This window comes from Chrysochloris asiatica, unplaced genomic scaffold (genome assembly GCF_000296735.1).
Source record: "Chrysochloris asiatica unplaced genomic scaffold, ChrAsi1.0 scaffold00248, whole genome shotgun sequence".
In the NCBI taxonomy this organism is placed as follows: Eukaryota; Metazoa; Chordata; class Mammalia; order Afrosoricida; family Chrysochloridae; genus Chrysochloris; species Chrysochloris asiatica.
Window position 1 is genome coordinate 582,461 of NW_006408766.1, and position 8,972 is coordinate 591,432.

The 8,972-nt window shown below is 39.1% G+C and overlaps 1 pseudogene; it reads right to left on the reverse strand.

Moving 5' to 3' along the window:
• Positions 1–5,781: 5,781 nt before the first annotated feature.
• Positions 5,782–6,249, reverse strand: LOC102819702 (annotated as a pseudogene).
• Positions 6,250–8,972: the final 2,723 nt, after the last annotated feature.

The window sequence follows — 8,972 nt, forward strand, 5'->3', positions numbered from 1 at the left end:
TGATTATAGTCAAGAAATTTTCATAGTCTCACATTTGGAAATGTGAGCACATGCTATTGTATATAGATACATAGATAAATGAGTACAGACATTGATAGTGGGTAGTCACTCATCAAATGAATTGATTAATAATGAAAATCAATCTAAACAGAATTCAATGGTGCAAAAACACAGGGTTCAAACACAGGAATCAATACATTTACTATTAAATATATGCTATGTTGCTCTGAAGTGGGCAGTGGTTAATCTCTTAGCTGGTAACCAGAAGGTCAGTGGTTCAAGCCCACTGGTTACTTCATAGGAGAGTGATGTGGTAGTCTGCTTTTGTAAACATGTCATCTGAAATCACAGTTTTAGTATGTCTGATTGGGTCTCTATTACTGTTGTGACTCAGTTCTCATTATCTTAGATAGATATTTATAAAATTGAAAACTAGACATGTGTCTCCAAGGGGCAAATATGAAGTTTGATGAATATTCAAAATATCTAGAAACTGAAATGATGGGATATGCACTAAAAAATGCATCAATCTTGCTAAGGATATTTTACTTCCAACAAAGCACTATTTTGTGGTAAAGACAATCAGAAGGAGGCTCTAAATGGAAATAAGATTTGCAGACATGAAAAACACTGGGAAATACAGTGTTCAAGGGTTTTGCTGTTCCTTTTGGAAACTAAGGAATTAATCACAGAAAAATACAGGTGGGTGTGTATCACAAAACATCTGGCAAGAGAAACAACACATAAATAATGCTAGTAATAAACAATGTCAAGAAGCTGGGGTGACAATGTATTCCTAACATGGAAGCTTTGCAAAAAATCAATAGTGTGATCCTGGATTGACTATAGGTGTCCTGTTATTTCTTCCTCCTGCTGCATGCAGATATCATTCTAGAAAGGAAGGGACAGAAAAGAGGCCTTGGGAGAAAATAAATGATTCAGATCTGAGGACTGAATTTTTGTTAATTTAATTAAAATTCTGGATTAAAACAAGCATGTCTAGTTCTCTTGTAAAGAGCCCTGGTAACATAGTGGATTATGAACTGGGCTGCTAATCACAAGGTCAGCAGTTTGAATATATGAGTCACTCCATGGGATGAAGAAGAGGCTGTCTGCTCCCATAAATATTTATGGCCGCTGAAATGCTATATAAGTTGGAACCGGCTCGATGGCATACAACCACCACCAATTACAGTTACTTTGTGTGTGAAAGATTAAATTGTACTAAAGTCCTCATCTTTTTTGCCACACCAATTATAAAATAAAAAACAGTCATTCTACAACAAAAACACATGTATTCACTTATGAACTTTTACTACAAATTGTGATTATTGAACAGTAGATATTTTGACTAGAAATATTAGATAAAGTAAAAAAAAAATCACTACTAGGTTTCCAGTATATACATGAAAGTGTTTATTTCTTAATTATGCTTAAATATGTCTCTGATATCAGACAAGATATCTCTGATGTCTGACTGAAAACAAGCACTCTCAGTAAAAAATTTATTTTAGTCTATGGACAACATTGTGAAGTCTGAGTATTCCAAAACACTTCATTGTGCTCATGAGGAATCTGTACATGGATCAAGAGGCAGTCGTTCAAACAGAACATGGTTTAAAATTAAGAAAGGTGTGCGACAAGGTTGTATGTTTTCACCATACTTATTTAACATGTATGCTGAGCAATAATCTGAGAAGCTGGGTTCTATGAAGAAAATGTGGCATCAGGATTGGAAGAAGACTCAATAACAACCTACGATATGCAGATGATACAACCTTGCTTGCTGAAAGTGAAGAGAACTTAAAGTATTTACAGATGAAGATCAAAGAGCACAGCATTGGGTATGGATTACATCTCAATGTCAAGAAAACAAAAATCCTCAGCACTGGACCAATAAACAACATTCTTATCAATGGAGAAAAGATTGAAGTTGTCAGGGACTTCATTCTTCTTGGATCAACTATCAACACTCATGGAAGTAGCAGTCAAGAGATCAGACGACGTATTGCACTGGGCAAATCTGCTGCACAGGAACTTTTTTAAAGTGTTGAAGAGCAGAGATGTCAGCTTGAGGATTAAGGTGCGCCTGATCCAAGACATGGTATTTTCAATAACCTCATATGCATATGAAAGCTGGACATATAAAGAAGACTGTAGAAGAATTGATGCCTTTGAGTTAAGGTGTTGGAGGAGAATATTGAAAGTGTCATGGGCTGCCAAAAGAACTAATAGATCCATTTTGGAAGAAGTGCAGCCAGAGTACTCCTTGGAGGCCAGGATGGCCAAACTTCATCTCTTATACTTTGGACATATTGTCAGGAGGGATCTGTGGCTGGAGAAGCATATCATGTTTGGTAATTTGGAGGATCAGAGAAAAAGAAGAAGAACCCCAACGAGAGGGATTGGCAAAGTGGCAGCATCAATGGGCTGAAGTGTGGCAACAATTGAGAGGTTGGCCCAGGATCAGGCAGTGTTTTGTTCTGTTGTGCATAGGGTCACAATGAGTTGGTACTATGTATTAGTGACCTTAAATTGACAAGTATTGATCATTTTGAATCAGATGATCATATAGTTAACTATGTGGAAAATGACAAGTTGAAGAATAAAGGTGAGAAAGTCATTGTTACGAAAAGCACAACCCTGACACCTACTGTTCCTGATTTTAGGTCATATAATTTCCCTTCATGCAGTATAATGACTGTCTCTTGTTTTATGCCCAGTTTTTAAATAAACAAAACGAAATGTTCTGAAATTCCCATTGTTCATAATGCTATCAATAGTTTGTTATTATCCACACAATTAAATGACTTTCCATAGTCAATAAGACATAAGTAAATATCTTCCTGGGATTCTTTGCTTTCATCTAAGGCTCATCTAATTTCAGAATTGATACCCTGAATCTGGCTTGAATTTCTGAAATTATCTGTGGATGTACTGCTACAACTGTTTTAAAATTATTATTATTATTTTATTTATTTGCATGTGATATTAATGATATTGCTTGAAAATTTCTGTATCCTGTTGGGTTACCTTTTTTGGAATGTGTAAAAGCATGTGACTTTCCAGTAAGTTGGCCAGGTGGCTGTCTTCCAAATTTCTAGGAATACACAAGTGAGTGTTTCCAGCACTGTATCTGTTTGTTGAAACATTGAATGTGGTTTTCCATCAATTATGCCTCATTTATGTCTAGGATATTGTTCTTTATATAGTTTTTATTTTAATGTTTTCTTGTGAATGATGGGATAATTTACATGGATGAACATTCGCTTTACATTCATCCTATTGAATATAATTTCATTGCCATTGTTACAACCCCCTCCATGCACCATCATCCAACCAAAAGGTATACCCCACAAGCCTGTCCCCTGGTCATCAATACACAGCCCCTCTCCCTCTCTATGTCTAGAATCCCCAGCAGTTCCCTCTTTCCACATCATCCTTTCTGCCTCCATCTCTGACATCAATGTTTCTCTGAGTAGGGTCCCATATTCGGCTCTTCTCCCTTGATGGTCCCAGGAACCTCCGCTACTAGACTGCAAAGTCAACCACTCACTTCGTTTTGCTACAAAATGTCTACCTTTACATTTCCAACCTTCACAGTCAGTCCTGATAGCAAGTATTCACTATTGTACCACATGAGTGCTATCCCCATCTCCTTTCATCTGCCCTTCCTAGACAGGTTGGCTACTACTCGATGGAGATTCTAATTTCCTCCACACCCTCTGGATCTAGGCTCGCTCATGAAAGCTTGCAAGCCAGTCACTTCTTGCCTTTGTAGCCCCCTCCACATACCCATTTTGGGTAGCCAGTGTCCAAGTTGTGCATCCCTGTCTACCTATGTTTCAAGGGGTTGGGAATGATCCTCGCTATAAAGATTTGTTGCCTCTTTTCAGTTACTGCATCTATAGGTGTAAGTCAAATTTATCAAATTGTATCAGATTACTCTTTTTTCCCCTCTTCTTTCTTCTTCTTGTTGAGTTCTGATCATTCAGCCATTGAAGCCAGGTCAAGTGGATGTTATCTGTAAGTGTGGGTGTTCTTGTGTATATGCCCTCACTTTGTATTTGCTGTATGCTTCATTCTCTGTTCTAGTCTTCTGTGGCTATGTCACTGACTCTGGGAACAGGAGTCCCCAGGTCTTGCAACACTGATGGCCAACCAGCAATCTGAGCTTGCTGCTTCATTGCTGTTTTCCCCTCACTTCTCCTTATCGGTGACCAACGTGGCCACCAGTCAGAGTGCATGTCTGCTCGTGTATTCCCATTGAGTTTTAGTCTTGGAAGGGAGTTTGCCCTGAGGAAAACCAACGACTTGTCCTGATGTCTCCTGGGCAAGCAACTTGATTGTTTTTGTAGTAGTCAGTTGGACTGCCATTATTGTTTTATATTTTTCCAGTCAGTCTTTCTTTCAAGAAGCATCTTCTGTTCTAGCTCCTCAAGGTTGGTCTGCTTGTCTTTTCAAGTGGAAATTTCCCACCTCAGAATATTCTGGATGGGGTTCAGGAATCCCCCTATGGTCTTATGTAATGGAGAGGCTCCACAGGAAGCCTCCTTCACTGGGAACATTGTAGCCCCATTTAAAGTATTCCAATCAGTTATAGGCAGAAGATGGACTAACACGCTTTCTATGGTGATATTTTTGACTGTTCCTTTCTCTCCCCCTCAAGTGTCTATTTTATATTGATATGCAAGGGAAACCAAGATTGAAAAGACAGCCAAGTATCTTAACATTGTTTCTCCCCTTTTGCCCTTTCCAACCATGCCTCAATCCCTGTATCCCAGAGCCCTGTTGTTCCAAGTTTGTGCATATATCATTATTTACCTCTGTCCCACTTAGCCCATGCAAACTTGATAATCGTTCTCCCATCTGCCTTGTTCTTCCATTCCCCTCTCCCTTCTTGTGTATTGCCCCCCTTCCCAGCACCCAAACTATCCTGTATTTATTTCCTACCCTGTGCTCCACATTACCCTTCCTCCCCTCCCCCACTCTCCCCACATCCTGGTAACCAGCAATGAATCCCCCCACCCTCTTTAGTATGGGTCCTTTTTCTTAGTCTTTTACAATAGTGGTCCTATACAGTATTTCTCCTTTTGTGACTAACTAGTTTCACTCAACATAATATCCTCAAGGTTCATCCATGTTATGCGGTGGCTTGCAGCTTCCTTGTTATTCTTCAAGGTAGCATACTATTCCATTGTGTGTATGTACCACAGTCTGTTTATCCATTCTTCCATTGATGGGCACTTAGGCTGCCTCTATCCTTTTGCTATTGTAAATAGTGCTGGTATGAACATTGGTTTGCATATATCTACTCGTGTTATGGCTCACATTTTTTTTTTTCATCAGTAACTTTATTCTGTAAAAGCAAATGAAAGTCATATTTATATGAACACTGATGTTACAAAGTACAGGGAAATGCAAGGGGAGAAGGAAACAAAACCTTCTACATGTCTTGCTAATCCTGTTCCACCAAACAAGACCATACTGCTTTGTCCCATATTCAATCACTTATGTAATAAATCAGAAATAAAATCTTCTCTGGAATGTACACTGATCCTCTTTCAGAAGGCAGGGAAGAGAGACTGTGTTGGGGTAGGAGGTTTTATTTTTTCCACATCCTCTCAGTCATAGATATTGCTGCACTGTTAATTAAAAAATATATGCTTCTCTGTAAAGCATTAAAAAAAAAAAAAAAAAAAAGCCATGGATGAGATGGCTGAAGCCTCAGCTCAAGTATCTCCAAATGCATTGATGTCCATTCCCTGACCTTTCCATGTGTTATTTCTTGGTTGTTTTCCAGATCAATGGCATTCTCTGTTTGTGAGTTTCTGTGATACAAGATTTTTTGTAGTGTTGGATTTCTTCAGACTCAAACCCTGGGATCCACATGTTCCACTGACACACAAGATGCAGCTGGACATCTTTCACCTCCAGGGTGCTGGATTGCAACGCCTGCAAACTGGCAGGCTTCAGTCACCACATACTCAATAAAATCGTCAGCAATCTGCAGCACCATCTCTTTCACATCTTCATCCAAATGCATATAAGGATCCACTTCTCTTACTAAGTCTCACAATTTTTTCTTTGTCAATACCTGTTTGTTTTCAGGGCTGACTCACCCAACTGTGCCAGGAGTTCCTGGTATCTTTTCTACTGCAGTGCTTTTGGCCATGAAGCCTTGTGGAGGGTGCTGGCAGATTCCGGTTTTATGGATGAGAAATTGGAGACGTTGATGAGGACTAAGGGGCCAAAGTGATTCTTAATCTGTTGATCTTTAGACTTCAGTTCATAGAGCTTATCAAGATCTTGCTTCTTTTTGGAGCTGTGAGGACCAAGGCCAATCAAATATGGCAGCAACTGTCTCCCAGGATATGCGGAGACTATCCCAATAAAGCGTTCGAATCAGCAGTCGGTCTGACTATGCGGTCCTCTCCTGAGTATTTCCGGCTATGGCTCATATTTCTTATGGGTAAATGCCAAGTAGAGGAATTGCTGGATCTTAAGGTATTTCTATTTCCAACCTTTTGAGGAAGCGGCATATTGCTTTCCAGAGAGGTTGGACAATTTTGCAGTCCCACCAGTAACACAGGAGCGTCCTAGTCTCTTTAAATCCTTGCCGGCATTTAGTGTCCTCTACTTTTTTTTTTATTTTTGCTCGTGTGAGATGATATCTCATTGTTCCTTTGATTTGCATCTCTTTAATGGCTAGTTTTCATGAACATTTCTTTATATGTTTGTTGGCTGCCCGGATCTTTTCCTTGGTGAAGTGTCTCTTCATGTCCTGTGCCCACTTTTTAATTGGGTTTTCTTTTTCTTGTAGAGGTGTTGTAGTTTCCTATATATTTTAGAAATTAGTCCCTTGTCTGATGTGTCATTGCAGAAGATTTTTTCCCATTCTGTGGGTTCCCTTTTTACTATTTTGGTGAAGTATTTTGATGTACATAAATTTTTGATTTTTAGTATGTCCCAATCATTAATTTTGACTACTTTTGTTTGTGTGGTTTTTAAAATGTTTAGTAGTCTGTTTATATCCTGAATTAGAGCCCTCACATTTGTCCCTACTTTTTTATTGATGGCATTCATAATTCTGGGATTCACATTTAGGTCTTTTATCCATGCTGAGTTGGTTTTTGTATAAGGTATGAAGTAAAGGTCTTGTTTCAGTCTTTTGCATATCACTTTCCAGTTCTGCTAGCACCATCTGTTGAAAATACTATCCCCTCCCCATGCAACATTTTTAGGCACTTTGTCGAAAATCAGTTGGATTTTTAATTTCTGGATTCTCAAATGAATGGGTTAATTTCTGGATTCTCAAATCTGTTCCATTGATCTACGTATCTTTCATTGTACCAGTACCAAGCTGTTTTGACCACTGTAGCCATGTAATAAATTTTGAAGTCAGGGAGTGAGAGGTTTCCAACCTTCTTCTTTTTAAGCAGTGCTTTGCGTATCCTGGGTCTCTTTCCTTTCCATATAAAGTTTGTAAATGTTTTTTCCATCTCTTTGAAGAATGTCATTGGAATCTGGATTGGGATTGCATTATATGTGTAAAGAGCTTTGGGCAGTATTGCCATTTTCACAATGTTAAGTTTGCATATCCAGGGGCATAGTACATTCTTCCATTTTTGTATGCTTCTTTCTTTCTTTTTTTTTCTCAGAATAATGGTGTTTATTAGGGAAGTTAACCAGTTACATGCAATTCAGGTCAGAAATGCTCAGGATACAATTCTCTCCTCAGCTGCGCTCACAGGCAGACCTTTTTGGTCTGTTGATAAATGCCCACAAGACACAACATTCCATCATAAGCCTCAGTGGAAAGGCACTGTGCTCTATCTAGTTCCTGCTCTATCTAGTCCAGCAAACCTGACCTGCCCTAGCCCTATTAAGTACTTAGAGGCACCCAATCCTTCAAGCAAGCCTCCTGCCCAAAGTCAGTCAGCTTTACTTGTTCTGCACCTCCACCACCACCCCTTCCCTCCAGCTCAGGCTCTTGATTCTGCTGCTGCTGCTCCTCTGTGACTCCTTTGGTGTCACAGCTTTCTCTCCATGGGTTGAGGAGGCTCAACAATGCACAGGATCTCGGGATTCAAAGGATATGTTTTATCCTGGCTCTTTTTCTTTGAGAGTAGTGAGATTCCCCCCATTTCTGCTTCTGAGATGACTCATTTTGTACACATTAGAGTCCAGGTTTTTACAATCACAGTTAACCATGCTGAACACTCACAAGTGAATCATATAATCCTATCAGCATCTTCTCCAATCCTTCTCTTACCCCGGCCCATCAGGGCAAAAATGCTATTTGGTGGCAATTTTTAAAGACTATGGCTAGAAGAGACATTAAATAATAATATACTATACCATAGGACTCAAATATATTTTGCAACAATTCAGAAAACAAATCCAAACACACATGAGACATGAAAACATAATTCAAATAGCTAATAACACATGAATACACATTTTAAAAATATTTTATTGTCTTTGGTGGAAGTTTACACAACATATTTAATTTCCATTCAACAATCCATGCAGAAATTCTCTGTGATATTGATTGCCAGTAGCCTCACTGTTTCTACCTGCCTGCCGATTATTGTCTCTCTAGGGTCTCCTGCTTCCTTACCTTCTCATCTTTGCTTTTGGGTAAATGTTGACCATCTGGTCCCTTACAGTTGATTGTTTAAAGGTGTTTAAAGAAACATATTATTTACAGGTGTTACTGTTTATTTTATAAGCCAATCTATTATTTGGCTGAAAGGTGACCTCCAGGAGTGACTTTGTTGTTAGGTACCTTGGAGTTTGTTCCGACTCATAGTGAGTGACCCTGCACAGGGTTTCTGAGGCTGTAAATCTTTACAGGAGCAGAAAGCCTCATAGTTCTCCTATGGAACAGCTGGTAGTTTCAAACTGCTGACCTTGAGGTTATCAGCCCAATTCATAACCACTGCACTACCAGAGCTCCTTAGGAGTGT